Here is a 15,772-nt window from a genome sequence, read left to right as displayed (position 1 = left end):
TGCTGTGGACCGTCTCCTATAGGATTTCTAGAACCACAAAACATCGAAGTTTCACAGGACCCAGAGTCTGCGCGACTCCACTCAGAGTCTCAACTGCACTCAGAGACTCAGAGTCTCAACAGAGACTCCCCTCTTGGAGGACACACACAAAGTAGTGTGCACATCAGGACCCAGGGGAAGGAGCAGTCACCCCATAGGTGAATGATCATACCTAGCTGCTAGTTTTAGAGGGTCTCCTGCAGAGGTGGGGTGTGGCTGCGGCTCACCATGGGGACAACGACACTGACAGCAGAAGTTCTGGGAAATACTCCTTGGCGTGAACTCTCCCAGAGTCCACCATTAGCCTCACCAAGAGCAAGGTAGGCTCCAGTGCTGGGTCACCTCAGTCCAAACAACCAACAGGGAGGGAACCCAGCCCCATGCCTCAGCAGACAAGCGGATTAAACTTTTTATTAAACTTTTATTTAATCCACAGACAAGCAGATTAAAGCTCTGCCCACCAGAGCAACACCCAGCTCTACCCACCACCAGTCCCTCGCATAAGGAAGCTTGCACAAGCCTCTCAGATAGACTCAATCACTGGAGAGCAGACAGCAGAAGCAAGAAGAACTACAATTCTGCAGCCTGTGGAAGGAAAACCACATTCACAGAAAGATAGAGAAAATGAAAAGGCAGAGGACTTTATACCAGATCAAGGAACAAGATAAATCCTCAGAAAAACAACGAAATGAAGTGGGGATAGGTAACCTTCCATTAAAAGAATTCAGAATAATGATAGTGAAGATGATCCAAGACCTTAGAAAAATAATGGAGGCAAAGATTGAGAAGATGCAAGAAATGCTTAACAAAGACCTAGAAGAATTAAGGAACAAACACCTAGAAGAATTAAAGAACAAACAAACAGAGATGAACAATACAATAACTGAAATGAAAAATACACTAGAAGGAATCAGTAGCAGAATAACTGTGACAGAAGAATGGATAAGTGACCTGGAAGACAGAAAGGTGGAAATCACTGCCATGGAACAGAATAAAGAAAAAGAATGAAAATAAATGAAGACAACCTAAGAGACTTCTGGGACAACATTAAATGCAACAACATTCGCATTATAGGGGTCCCAGATGGAGAACAGAGAGAGAAAGGACTCAAGAAAATATCTGAAGAGATTATAGTTGAAAACTTCCCTAGCATGGGAAAAGAAATAGCCACCGAAGTCCACGAAGCGCAGAGAGTCCCAGGCAGGATAAACCAAAGGAGAAAAATGCCGAGACACACAGTAATCAAATTGAAAACATTAAAGACAAAGAAAAATTATTGAAAGCAACAAGGGAAAAATGACAACATACAACGGAACTCCCATAAGGTTAACAGCTGATTTCTCAGCAGAAAATCTACAAGCCAGAAGGGAGTGGCATGATAAATTTAACGTGATGAAAGGGAAGAACCTACCACCAAGAGTACTCCACCCAGCAAGTATCTCATTCAGATTTGATGGAGAAATCAAAAGCTTTACAGACAAGCAAAAGCTAAGAGAATTCAGCACCACGAAACCAGCTCTACAACAAATGCTAAAGGAACTTCTCTAAGTGGGAAACACAAGAGAAGAAAAGGACCCACTAAGACAAACCCATAACAATTAAGAAAATAATAATAGGAACATACATATTGATAATTACCTTAAACATGAATGGATTAAATGCTCCAACCAAATGACACAGGCTCACTGAATGGATACAAAAACAAGATCCATATATATGCTGTCTACAAGAGACCCATTTCAGACCTAGGGACACATACAGACTGAAAGTGAGGGGATGGAAAAATATATTCCATGCAAATGAAAATCAAAAGAAAGCTGGAGTAGCAATACTCATATCAGATAAAATAGATTTTAAAATAAAGAATGTTACAAGAGACAAGGAAGGACACTACATAATGATCAAGGGATCAATCCAAGATATAACAATTATAAATATATATGTACCCAACACAGGAACACCTCAATATATAAGGCAACTGCTAACAGCTATAAAAGAGGAAATCAACAGTAACACAATAATAGCAAGGGACTTTAACACCTCACTTACACCAATGGAGATCATCCAGACAGAAAATTAATAAGGAAACACAAGCTTTAAATGACACAATAGACCAGATAGATTTAATGGATATTTATAGGACATTCCATCCAAAAACAGCAGACTACAAGTTCTTCTCAATGGTACACGGAACATTCTCTGGGATAGATCACATCTTGGGTCACAAATAAAGCCTCAGTAAATTTAAGAAAACTGAAATCATATCAAGCAGCTGTTCCGACCACAATGCTATGAGATTAGAACTCAATTACAGGGAAAATAACGTAAAAAACAAACACATGGAGGCTAAACAATACGTTTCTAAATAACCAAGAGATCACTGAAGAAATAAAAGAGGAAATCAAAAACTACCTAGAGACAAATGACAACAAAAACACGATGATTGAAAACCTATGGGATGCAGCAAAAACAGTTCTAAGAGGGAAGTTTATAGCAATAAAAGCCTACCTCAAGAAACCAGAAAAATCTCAAATAAACAATCTAACCCTACACCTAAAGGAACTAGAGAACGAAGAACAAAACCCAAAGTTAATAGAAGGAAAGAAATCATAAAGATCAGAGCAGAAATAAATGAAATAAAAACAATAGCAAAGATCAATAAAACTAAAAGCTGGTTCTTTGAGAAGATAAACAAAAATGATAAACCTGTAGCCAGACTCAAGTAAAAGAGGGAGAGGACTCAAATCAATAAAATTAGAAATGAAAAAGGAGAAGTTGTAACAGACACCACAGAAATACAAAGCATCCTAAGAGACCTCTACAAGCAACTCTATGCCAATAAAATGGACAACCTGGAAGAAATGGACAAATTCTTAGAAAGGTATAACCTTCCAAGACTGAACCGGGAAGAAATAGAAAATATGAACAGACTTATCACAAGTAATGAAATTGAAAGTGTGATTAAAAATCTTCCAACAAACAAAAGTCCAGAACTAGATGGCATCAGAGGTGAATTCTATCAAACATTTAGACAAGAGCTAACACCCAATCTTCTCAAACTCTTCAGAACTTTTCAGGGGAAGGAACACTCCCAAACTCATTATATGAGGCCACCATCACCCTGATACCAAAACCAGACAAAGATACTACAGAAAAAGAAAATTAGAGACCAATATCACTGATTAATATAGATGTAAAAATCCTCAACAAAATACTAGGAAACAGAATTGAACAACACATTAAAAGGATCATGCACCATGATCAGGTGGGGTTTATCCCAGGGATGCAAGAATTCTTCAATATACACAAATCAATCAATGTGATACACCATATTAACAAATTGTAGAATAAAAATATGATCATCCCAATAGATGCAGGAAAAGCTTTCGACAAAATTCAACACCAATTTATGATTAAAAGTCTCCAAAAAGTGGGCATAGAGGGAATCTACCTCAACATAATAAAGGCAGTATATGACAAACCCACAGCAAACATCATTCTCAATAGTGAAAAACTAAAAGCATTTCCTCTAAGATCAGGAAAAAGACAAGGATGTCCACTCTCACCACTATTACTCAACATAGTTTTGGAAGTCCTAGACACAGTAATCAGAGAAGAAAAAGAAATAAAAGGAATACAATTGGAAAAGAAGAAGTAAAACTGTCACTGTTTGCAAATGACACGATACTACACATAGTGAATCCTAAAGATGCCACCAGAAAACTACTAGAGCTAATCAATGAATTTGGTAAAGTTGCAGGATACAAAATTAATGCACAGAAATCTCTTGCATTCCTATACACTAACAATGAAAGATCAGAAAGAGAAATTAAGGAAACAATCTCATTCACCATTGCAACAAAAAGAATAAAATACGGAGGAATGAACCTACATAAGGAGGTAAAAGACCTGTACTCAGAAAACTATAAGACACTGCTGAAAGAAATCAAAGATGATATAAACATATGGAGGTATAAACCATGTTCTTGGATTAGAAGAACCAATATTGTGAAAATGACTATAGTACCCAAAGCAAGCTACAGATTCAATGCAATCCCTATCAAATACCACTGGCATTTTCTACAGAACTAGAACAAAAAAATCTTAAAATTTGTATGGAGACACAAAAGACCCCGAATAGCCAAAGCAGTCTTGAGAGAAATTAAAAGAGCTGGAGGAATCAGACTTCCTAACTTCAGACTATACTACAAAGCTACATTAATCAAGACTATATGGTACTGGCACAAAAACAGAAATATAGATCAATTGAACAAGATAGAAAGCCCAGAGATAAACCTACGTACCTATGGCTAACTCATCTATGACAAAGGAGGCAAAGATATACAATGAAGAAAAGACAGTCTCTTCAGTAAGTGGTGCTGGGAAAACTGGACAACTACATGTGAAAGAATGAAATTAGAACACTCCATAACACCATACACAAAAATAAACTCAAAATGAATTAGAGATCTAAATGTTAGACCAGACACTATAAAATTATTAGAGGAAAACATAGGCAGAACACTCTATGACATAAATCACAGCAAGATCCTTTTTGACCCACCTCCTAGAGAAGTGGAAATAAAAACAAAAATAAACAAATGGGACCTAATGAAACTTCAAAGCTTTTGCACAGCAAAGGAAAACATAAACAAGACGAAAATACAACCCTCAGAATGGGAGAAAATGTTTTCAAATGAAGCAAATGACAAAAGATTAATCTCCAAAATTTACAAGCAGCTCGTGTAGCTCAATATCACAAAAACAAACAACACAATCCAAAAATGGGCAGAAGACCTAAATAGACATTTCTCCAAAGGAGATATACAGATTGCCAATAAACACATGAAAGGATGCTGAACATCACTAATCATTAGAGAAATGCAAATCAAAACTACAGTGAGGTATCACCTCCCAGCAGTCAGAATGGCAATCATCAAAAAATCTACAAACAATAAATGCTGGAGAGGCATTTACTGGAGAAAAGGGAACGTTCTTGCACTGTTGCTGGGAATGTAAATTGCTATACCCACCAGGGATAACAGTATAGAGGTTCCTTTAAAAACTAAAAATAGAAGTACCATACGACCCAGCAATCCAACTACTGGGCATTTGCCCTGAGAAAACCATAATTCAAAAAGAGTTATATACAACAATGTTCATTGCAGTTCTACTTACAATAGCCAGGACATGGAAGCAACCTAAGTGTCCATCGACAGATGAATGGATAAAGAATATCTGGCACATATATAAATGGAATATTACTCAGCCATAAAAAGAAACAAAACTGAGTTATTTGTAGTGAGGGGGATGAACTTAGAGTCTGTCCTACACAGTGAAGTAAGTCAGAAAGAGAAAAATAAATACCGTGTGCTAACAGAGATATATGGAATCTAAAGAAAAAAGTTTATGAAGAACCTAGGGGCAGGACAGGATTAAGGACACAGACATAGAGAAAGGACTTGAGGACACGGGGAAGGGGAAGGGTAAGCTGGGACGAAGTGAGAGAGTGCCATGGACATATATACATTACCAAATGTAACATTGATAGCTACTGGGAAGCAGCCACATAACACAGGGAGATCAGCTCGGTGCTTTGCGACCACCTAAAGGGGTGGGATGTGGAGGGTGGGAGGGAGATGTAAGAGGGAGGGGATATGGTGATATATGTATATGTATAATTGATTCACTTTGTTATACAGCAGAAACTAACACTCCATTGTAAAGCAATTATACTCCAATAAAGGTGTAAAAGGAAAATAAAAAAGAAAGAAGCCCAGAGATAAACCTACACACCTATGGTCAACTAATCTATGACAAAGTAGGCAAGACTATACAATGGAGAAAAGACAGTGTCTTCAATCAGTGGTGCTGGGAAAAATGGACAGTTACATGTAAAAGAATGAAATTAGAACACCCCCTAACACCATACACAAAAATAAATTCAAAATGGATTAGAGACCTTAATGTAAGACCGGACAGTATAAAACTCTTAGAGGAAAACATAGGAAGAATACTCTAACATAAATCACAGCAAGATCTTTTTTGATCCACCTCCTAGAGTAATGACATAAAAAAGAAAACTAAACAAATGGGACCTAATGAAACGTAAAAGCTTTTGCAAAGCAATGGAAACTACAAACACAAAAAGACAACCCTCAGAATGGGAGAATATATTTGCAACTGAATCAATGGACAAAGGATTAATCTCCAATATATATAAACAGCTGATGCAGCTCAATATTAAAAAAACAAACAACCCAATACAAAAATGGGCAGAAGATCTAAATAGACATTTCTTCCAAAAAGACGTAGAGATGGCCAAGGAGCACATGAAAAGCTGCTCTACATCACTAATTATTAGAGAAATGCAAATCAAAACTACAATGAGGTATCACCTCACACCTGTTAGAATGGGCATCATCAGAAAATCTACAAACAACAAATGCTGGAGAGGGTGTGGAGAAAAGGAACCCTCTTCCACGATTGGTGGGAATGTAAATTGATAGTCACTATGGAGAACAGTATGGAGGTTCCTTAAAAAACTAAAAATAGAATTACCATATGATCCAGCAACCCACTACTGCGCATATACCCAGAGAAAACCATAAATCAAAAAGACACATTCACCACAATGTTCATTGCAGCACTATTTACAATAGCCAGGTAATGGAAGCAACTTAAATGCCCACAGACAGACGAATGGATAAAGATGTGGTACATATATAAAATGGACTATTAGCCATAAAAAGGAATGAAATTCGGTCATTTGTAGAGACGTCGATGGATCTAGAGACTGTCATACAGAGTGAAGTAAGTCAGAAAGAGAAAAACAAATACTGTATATTAACGCATATATGTGGAACCTAGAAAAATGGTACAGATGAACCTGTTTGAAGGGCAGAAATAGAGACACAGATGTAGAGAACAAATGTATGGACACAAAGAGGGGAAAGCCATGGGGGGGTTGGTGGTGGGAGGAGTTGGGAGATTGGGATTGACATGTATACATTTATATGTATAAAATAGATAACCAATAAGAACCTGCTGTATAAAAAATAAATAAAATAAAATGAAAAATAAAATTTTTTAAAAAACGGAAAAAAGTTATTCCCTTCACATACATGTATTTATATGAATGTATTATTTCCATGCTTACATCCATAAGTACAAAAAGGAGGAATAAAACCTACCTTGAAACAAAAAAGAAAAAAACAAAACAGAACCCACCAGTTATACAGATGAAAACCCTATCAGGGCACTTGCTACAGTGGTAGACAATTCTGAAGTTGGTCAGAGGTGGGGAATCGTCTCGCATGCAGCCAGCAGCCCCCCCGCAAGGAGTGTCCTCATTACAAGCCTGGGGGACCGTGCCGAGGCATCTGTGAGTAAACGTGAGATGAGCCCCAGGCCAGTTGCTGCTGAACTGTTCCCAACCTTCCCAGGTAAAACACATGAATATGTACAAGGACTTGAAAGCCTAGAGGAAGGGCCATGGAGCCACACGAGTGACAGCATGCCAGCCGACTTGGTGCCTGCAGGCCAGCCAGGATGGTCCTGGCCCTGGGTGCTCTTCTGGAAGATTTCCATTTCCCTGCCTGAGATACCCGTCCTGTCCCTGCCCCCACTGCTTTTTTCCTTCCTCACCTCTGCCCAGGGAGAAATTCCAGCAGCAGGTATGGGTGACACATCCTCTTCTTTAGCAGGTGGCAGCCTGGCAACTGCTGCAGAAAGTCCAGCAGAGCCCCACTCACACTAGGCCACCCACAAAGCTGTGGCCTCTCACTCCCTCCCACCAGCCCAGCCCCGAGACTGCTGACAGGGCAGAGAAAATGGCGTCAGGCAGGGCTGCAGGGGCTCTTGCTGCCTGGGGTGGTATTTATATTGATCTCAACCCAGGCACACCTGGGGAGGGCTGGCCGGCACGGTAAGGCTGCCCAGCTCAGCCAATCATCACCCCTCAGGGGCTCACAGTTGCAGAAAATGGAACTTGCTGAACCGGCCAGGTCCAAGGAACAGGTGTGGGCTCCTGAGAGTCAGGATAGACAAGGGGCTGCAGCTTTGGCTTGTTTTCTAATCATTTTATCTGGCCCATGAGTGGGAGACAACTTCAAGAAAACCCTCTCCTAATGAGAGGAACCCAGGAGTCAGGGAGAGGAGGGGTGTGTGGTGGTTGGAGACAGAGGCCTGGTGCCCCGGGTGCAGTGGAAGTCTCTGGAAGACCAGGTGGAGGGAGGCCGCACAGAGTGATGCCCAGGGTCACAGAACTGTTGCAGCTTCTGTTTGTTAGTTCAAGTCCTGCTCTGAGGTGCTCTGTGTCAGCTCTGAGTGACAGGTGAGCTGGGGGTGCTCTGCAATGAGGGCTATGTGCATGGTTCCTGTGTGCCCAGCCCTGTCACGGTACCTGCAAGGGTAGCTCTGTATCCGGGGATTGGTCTGACCACGAGAGCCCCATGGGCTGCTGGGGACCTGGTAAAGGATGTCAGGACAGTCAGTGAAGCCTCTGAGGATATACCTCCAGTTGCTCCTAATTCCTACACGCTGCTGGTCAATCTACCAACCACCAGGACATGGTATTCTGTATTAGTCTTCAATGATGCCTTCTTTTGTATTCCATTAGTCCCAGAGTCACAAGAAATTTTGGCTTGTGAGTGACAGGACTCAACATACAACTAAAACAATATTTCCGGGCCGTCTTGCCCCAAGGGTGCAAAAATTCCCACACCGTCTTTGGGGAAAGCTTAGGTAAAGACCTAAAAGTTCTACCTCTGGAAAAGGAAATACTCCTTCAATACGCAGACGACATTCTGATCGCCAGCCCTACTAAGGAGGCCTCTGAACTACCAAGCCAATAAAGGATAGAAGTTGTCCAAGAAAAAGCTCAAATATCACAGTCTGCGGTGACCTGCCTGGGCTTCATTCTCACACAAGGTCGGAGAAGCCCATCCCAGGAAAGGGAAGAAACCATTTGCAGCCTTACCCCTTTCTAAAACTAGAAGACAGCTTAGGGGTTCCTGGGGAGGCCAGGGTTTGCTGCTTCTGGATCCCTAACTACAGTCTACTAGTTGGGCCTCTATATGAAACACTGAAAGGAAAAGATGATGATCCTTTTGAATAGAATCCAGAAGTGGCCTTTCAAGAATGGAAAGAGCAGTCAATTCAGACCCTTGCCCTGGAACTCCCTAATTTAGCTAAACCCTTTGACCTTTACATTCCCGGTGAAAGGTGAATCGCCATTGGAGAATTCGTGCAAAAACTGGGACCACTTGAAATGGAACAATGCAAGAATGCCATCCAGGTAGGATAAACTACGGTCACCAAGGGGCTTGGCCCACTGCCACATCTGGCCAAGATACTGGCGGTATCTAAAATCCTGGAAATCAGCAGCCCAAAAGACCACCTCCCTCCTAAGGGAAAAGGACCCCACGTGGTGATCCTAACCACCAACCATGCCCTGAAGTTACAGGGTTCGCTCCATGGGCACACCAACCTCGAGTGAGGAGGCCCTCCAACTCCAACATCCAGAGAGATAACCGGGGGCAACAGGGCACCATGACGACTCGTGTGAACATCACTTGACATGGAGTTTCTCTCATAAAACAACAAGAGTGTGTCCTAAAAGAGTAGACTACTGCTTGCAGGACTTACTACACCCAGAGGGGAGCTAATAATCTTGGCGGGGGAACCGTATATCACACTGTCACCATAGAAAAGCCTACAGACACCGTGATGATGGTGGCCAATAAGACTGGCTGGACTCCTGTTTACTTCAAAAGGCTGTTGACTCAGTGGCCATCATGGTCCTTGATCACCACTGACCCTGGACTGTCTGGGAGTTGAGTGGGCAGGGCTCTGACACCTGGTGCTGTTTGTACGTTAATTCAGGGGCCTAATTGAAGAAAGCACAGACTACTGTTCAGAGCATCTAGGCTGGCAGAAACGGTCAGCCTAAGGTGGCCGAACAACTGTGGGGTGGGGTGAAACCAGCCCCCACAGCGTCTCTGCACATCTCTTTCCTGGAACCTTAAAGGTCATTAGAATCTATAACACTTCCAATGCTGGTGCTCAGGTGGACGAGCAAGGAGGCAGGGGGCCTGGGGACAATCAACGTCACCTGGAGGCTGCTGGGGAGAAGTTCTGACCCTCGCCCCCGGGTATGAGGGCTCCCAACTCAGCACTCAGCAGTTACAGAAGAAGGGTCTGCACCCTCAGCACTCCAAGAATGAGGAACGGGACAAAAGGCAGAAGAGGGGTTTGTCCCCAGCAAAGCCCATTAAAAATCCCTGGGAGATAAAAATAGAATCTGGGCAATAAAGTCAAGTCTAACCTTTTTTATCCTTTGTGCTTTGTCTAATTTCATGTGCTCCTAGGGTCCCGCATGCAGAGGTTCCACACCCGACACTTCAGACCAGATTTCCTAGTGCAGAATGGCTGGGTCGACACCTCAGCTCCTGGGGCCCAGTGCAGACTCCGAGATATAGAGCCTGAGCTGCAGCCAACCCGGCCCTCGAGAGCTCCGCCCCCTCCCTCCCCCTGACTCTGACAGGATCTCTACACAGCAGCCCAGCCCACAGCCCACGGGGTAGTGCATGCTCTCACCTCTCCATTCTCTGATCAAAATATAAACTTTCCTTTGCTTGTGAACCAAACTCAGTCTCGATATGTTGGCCACAATGACACTGGGCAGGGGGACACTTGTTGGGGTCCACTCTGGAGGATCAGTAACAGAAATTGAGACTATTGTAACTTCAATGAACAGATGTGTGAGCCAAACTGTAGTTAACATAGAACAGTGTATAAGGCTCGGGTAAAATAAGATGTTTCTAACACTTCCATTTGATATTTCCATCACTTTATTATAAGCAAGTTCAGTGATAGGGTTTGTCTTATTTGTCAGGTCAATATTAGAGAAACGAAGTGATTTCTTTCCAAGGATGTACATCTAATAATCTTGGTTAAAGCTTCAATCTTGTTTTAAATGCTTTTCCATTGAAAATGATACCTCTCTTTCAGCTCCCCCATTTCTGAGAAGTATAAAATCTTATAATTTATCATTACCAAAGGGGAAAGGTGGGAGGAGGGATAAATTAACAGTTTGGAATTAACACATACACACTGCTATGTATAAAATAGATCATCAACAACGAACTACTGTAGAGCACAGGGAACTACACTCAACATTTTGCAATAACATATAAGGGGAAATAATCTGAAAAAGAATAGATATTTTTATTGACATCATCTATCAATGACAGTTAAAGTGTAACCTAAGGGAAGCTGGTGGTGAGTACTTCTGACCCTGAAGACTTCAATCATCTAAAGTTTGGACTCTGCCTACTTCCCAAGGCCCTTAATGAACATATGTGTAGCCGTAGCTTAAAAAATTCCCCAGTTTGGGTTTCGGGGAGACACTGATTTTGAAAAAGCCCTGGTGCTCTCCTTACATGAATGGGACTCTTCCTACTGCTAAAACATGTCTGTAACACCCAGAGGATGGTATACCGTCTGATCGGGAAGAGTTTGGAAAAGGCATCTCATCTCCTCATCTCCTGGTGCTCGGATTCACCCCTCCAGCGTCTTTACTAACAGTCTCCCCACTTGGAGATGTCAGCACTGTCAACATCCTGTTGCGTACAGTTTGGAATTTGTCCAGAGGATGAAGCGGAAGGATGAGGAACAATGAGAGACAAGTCCTAGGTGTTCAGACAGGCACATGTCACTCTAATTTCCAATCAGGAAGACGAATTGCCCAAAGGCTAGGTTTGCCCATGGAAACAGTATAGGGCTTGAGGAAATCCCACTGCTTTGTGGCCAGTTCCCATAAACACAAGTTGAACAATGGAACTCAGGGGCAGTAAAATTCACGAAACTGCAGAGTTGAAAATATCTATCACTGAAAAATGTCTTGAGGAAAGTCAGAGAAAAGGACTTGTAAGCAAGGGAGAATGGCAGGAAAGGGATTTGAGGAGGTAGAAAGGACTCGCCATTAAGCACAAGAAAAGGGGCTGAACATTGCCAACATTGCAGTTGGCCAAAAAGTGTGTATGTGTTTTTTTCTGTATATATTCAAGAAAAGGGCATACACTTTTTTAGCCAACCAAACAGGTGGGCACTGGAAATCAATACTACAAAAGATATCACTTCGCATCAGTCAGCAGAGCCATCCTCATAAAGCGTAAACAACAGAAATGCAGGACAGGGCAAGGAGAAGAAGGAGCCCTGTGAGACTTATAGTGGAAATGTATATTGCCAACGGCCATTCTGGAGAAGTGTATTGTGTTTACTAAAGCATCTAAAAAATGAGCTACAGAGCATAGGGCACTTGCACTCATGGGCGTATATCTTGGGAAAAACAAAAATCGAGAGAACACAGGCACCCCAATATTTACCCCCTCTCTGTTTAAAAGATCCTCGACTAGGATATAACTTAAATGTCTCTGGAGAGAACAAATGGATAGAGATGTGGTACTTAGGTAGAGTGGAATATTATTCAGGCTGGAAATCAATGAAATATGGCCAGTTGTAACAACTCCAGAGGAGTTACGTATGATCATTCTAAGTGACATAATTCAAAAAGAAAAAGACACATATCATAAGATATCACTTAAAGGTGGAATCCAAAATGGCTACATATGAAATAAATTACAAAACAAAAACATAGTCAAATATGTAGAAAACACGCATAAGGCTGCTAAACGGGAAAGGTGGGGAGGGGTGAGGCATCATCCAGGAGGTTGAAATTAGCAAAGATACCATTCCAAATACCAAACTGATAATCAACAAGGCCTACACGGTAGCTAAAAGAACTGCACTCAGCACACTCAAGTCACCGGAAAAGAATATATACGACTGGTAAGAATCTGAAAAAGAATTTACTGATGTCTCTCTGTACGTGAATCAAGTGGATGTACAGCAGCAAGAAACAGAGCTTTGAAAATCAGCTGTAACCAATATAGTAATAAATTGAAAAAAATAAATGACAGAGAGACAGAGAAAACCTCTTACAACTTTTCCTCAGGGATGGTGATGCAACATGGATTGAACACATCTAGACCCACAGCAGGATGAGACATAAGGCTGGAAACTGTTCGCGCTAAGAGAAATGTGAGGTTGGGTGAGGAAATGCACACCCTTTAAAGTAATACTACCTGGTGCCCATTCAATGGGTCCCAAATCTGCAGGTTCAAGGGATCTTCCTACAGCTAAAGCATGCATGGAAAACCCAGAGGACTGTACACCATGTGATCGGGAGATGTGTCTAAAATGCAGCTCATTTATCCTCTCCTGGTGCTCCTGTTCACCATTCCAGCCATGTTACTTAGAATCTCCCCACTTGGAGAATCAGCACATTTCAACTTCTGTTTCACATTTTGCAAATTGTGAGGAGGATGAATGGGAAGAGGGGGAACCAATGAGAGAACAGTTGTAGGGGTTTGGACGGGCACATATCACTCTAATTTCCCATTAAGAATAAGAATTGAAAAAGGCTCAGCCCGCCTTGCCGGAGCCAAAATAGGGCCTGAAGCAATCCTGCGGGTTTGAGGCCAGCTCACAAAAGAGCAACTTAATAAATGGAGCTCAGGGTCACTGCAATTCACAAACCTGCAGAGTTATAAATGAAAACTAACGTCCAAAAATATGTTGAGGTAAGGCAAAGAAGAGGATCTGAATGCAAGACAGAATTGCAAGAAACAGATTTCAAGAGATAGATTGGACTCGTCTTTAAAGCACATGAAAAGCGGCAGAATTTCGACAATGATGCAGTTGGCCCAAAAGGGCGTATGCGTTTTTTCCTGATTATATCCAGGAAAAAACGCATACGCACTTTATGGGCAACGAAGCAAGCAAGCAATGCAAATGTGCACAACAAAGAAGTCTCATTTCCCACCGGTCAAAAGGGCCATCCTAAAAAATTGTAAAAACCAGAAATGCAGGACAGGCCATGGAGAACAGGGAGCCTTTATACGCTGATGGGCAGTGTGTGAACTGCCGAGAGCCACTCTGGACAAGTGTATGGTGGTTCCTAAATCATCTAAAAAACAGAGCTACAGAGCATAGGACACTTCCAGTCACGGTAGTATATCTAGGGAAGTCTAAAAATCAACAAGACACAAGCACACCACAGTTTAGGGCTACTCTGTTTACAAGAACCTCAACGTCACTACACCTTAAATATCCCAGGAAAGAGAACAATGGATAAAGGAGATGTGGTACTTATGAACAATGCAATATCACTCAGCAATGAAATCTATGTCATCAGGCCCATAGCAGCATAATGAGTGGATTCAGGTATGATGATTCTAACTGAAATAAGTCACACAGAAATAGAAACATCATAAGATATCACTAATACACGGAATGTAAACTTGGCTACACAGGAACTGAATTACAAAACAGAACAGTGTCTCAAATTTAGAAAACCAACTTATGCTTGCTTAAGGGGAAAGGTGAGTTGGGGTGCTGCATAAAACCAGAGATTGAAATTAGCACAGATAAAGTTCCTTAAGCCAAATATGTAATAGACAAGAGCTACTCCTTGCTCAACGAAATGGACTCAACACCCCATATTAAATGCCTAAGAATGTACCTGACTAGTAAGTATCTTAAAACCTATGGATTGCTATGTCTCCGAAAGAGAATCAAGCGTGTGTAGAGGGGCATAAACACAGCAGTGAAAGGATTGGAAATGTTCGCAGAGCAAATGAAGACCCTTTGAAGTCATATTGCATGGTACCCATTCCACGGGTCTCTACTCTCCAGGTTTCAGGGATTCTTCCTTCAGCTAAAACATGCATGTGGAACCCAGAGTATGATCCACCATGTGATTGGGAGACGTGTTCAAATATTTCTCAGTTTTTGTCCCCTGGTACTGGGGTGCAACATTACAGACGCTTTACTAACACTCTCCCGACTTGGAGAGTCAGTGCCTTTAACCTCCTGTTTGGCCCAGTTTGCAATTTCTGCGGAAGATGAACAAGAATAGGGAGAACCAATGAGAGACTAGCTGGAGGTGTCTGGACGGGCAAATTTAACTCTCATTTCCCACCAGGAAGAGGAATTAACCAAAGGCTCACCGTGCCGTGCCGGAACCAGATTAGGGCCTGAAGCAATCCTGCGGTGTTGCGGCCAGCTCACAAGAAAGCGAGTTGAAGAAAGGAGCTCAGGGGCACTGTCATTCACAAACCTGCAGAGTTATAAATGACAGCTATCGTCCAAAAATATACTGAAGTAAGGCTGCCAAGAGGACTTGAAAGCGGGGCAGAATTGCAGGAAACCGATTTCAGGAGGTAGACTGGAATTGCATGTAAAGCATAGGAAAAGAGGCAGAACGTCCACAGTGATGCACTTGGCCAAAAAGGGCGTATGCGTTTTTTCCTAAATATATTCAGGAAAAAACACATACGCCCCTTTTGGCCTTCCAAGCAAGCTTGCAAAGGAAATCTGCACTATGATGTAGTCTCACTGCCCCCCAGGTCAAAAGGGCCATCTGAAAAAAGTGTAAAATCCAGAAAGGCAGGACAGGCCATGGAGAACTGGGAGCCTTGTTATGCTGATGGGCGGGATGTAAATTGCCAACAGCCACTCTGGAGAAGTGTATGGTGTTTCCTGAAACATCTAAAAAACAAAGCAACAGAGCCTAGGGCACTTCCACTTATGGTCCTATAGCTAAGGGAAATTAAAATCAAAAAGACACAGCCACCCCAAACTTTGGGACGGCTCTGTTTACAAGAAT

Source organism: Globicephala melas, chromosome 1 (genome assembly GCF_963455315.2).
Source record: "Globicephala melas chromosome 1, mGloMel1.2, whole genome shotgun sequence".
Taxonomy (NCBI): Eukaryota; Metazoa; Chordata; class Mammalia; order Artiodactyla; family Delphinidae; genus Globicephala; species Globicephala melas.
This window is presented reverse-complemented; position numbering follows the sequence as displayed.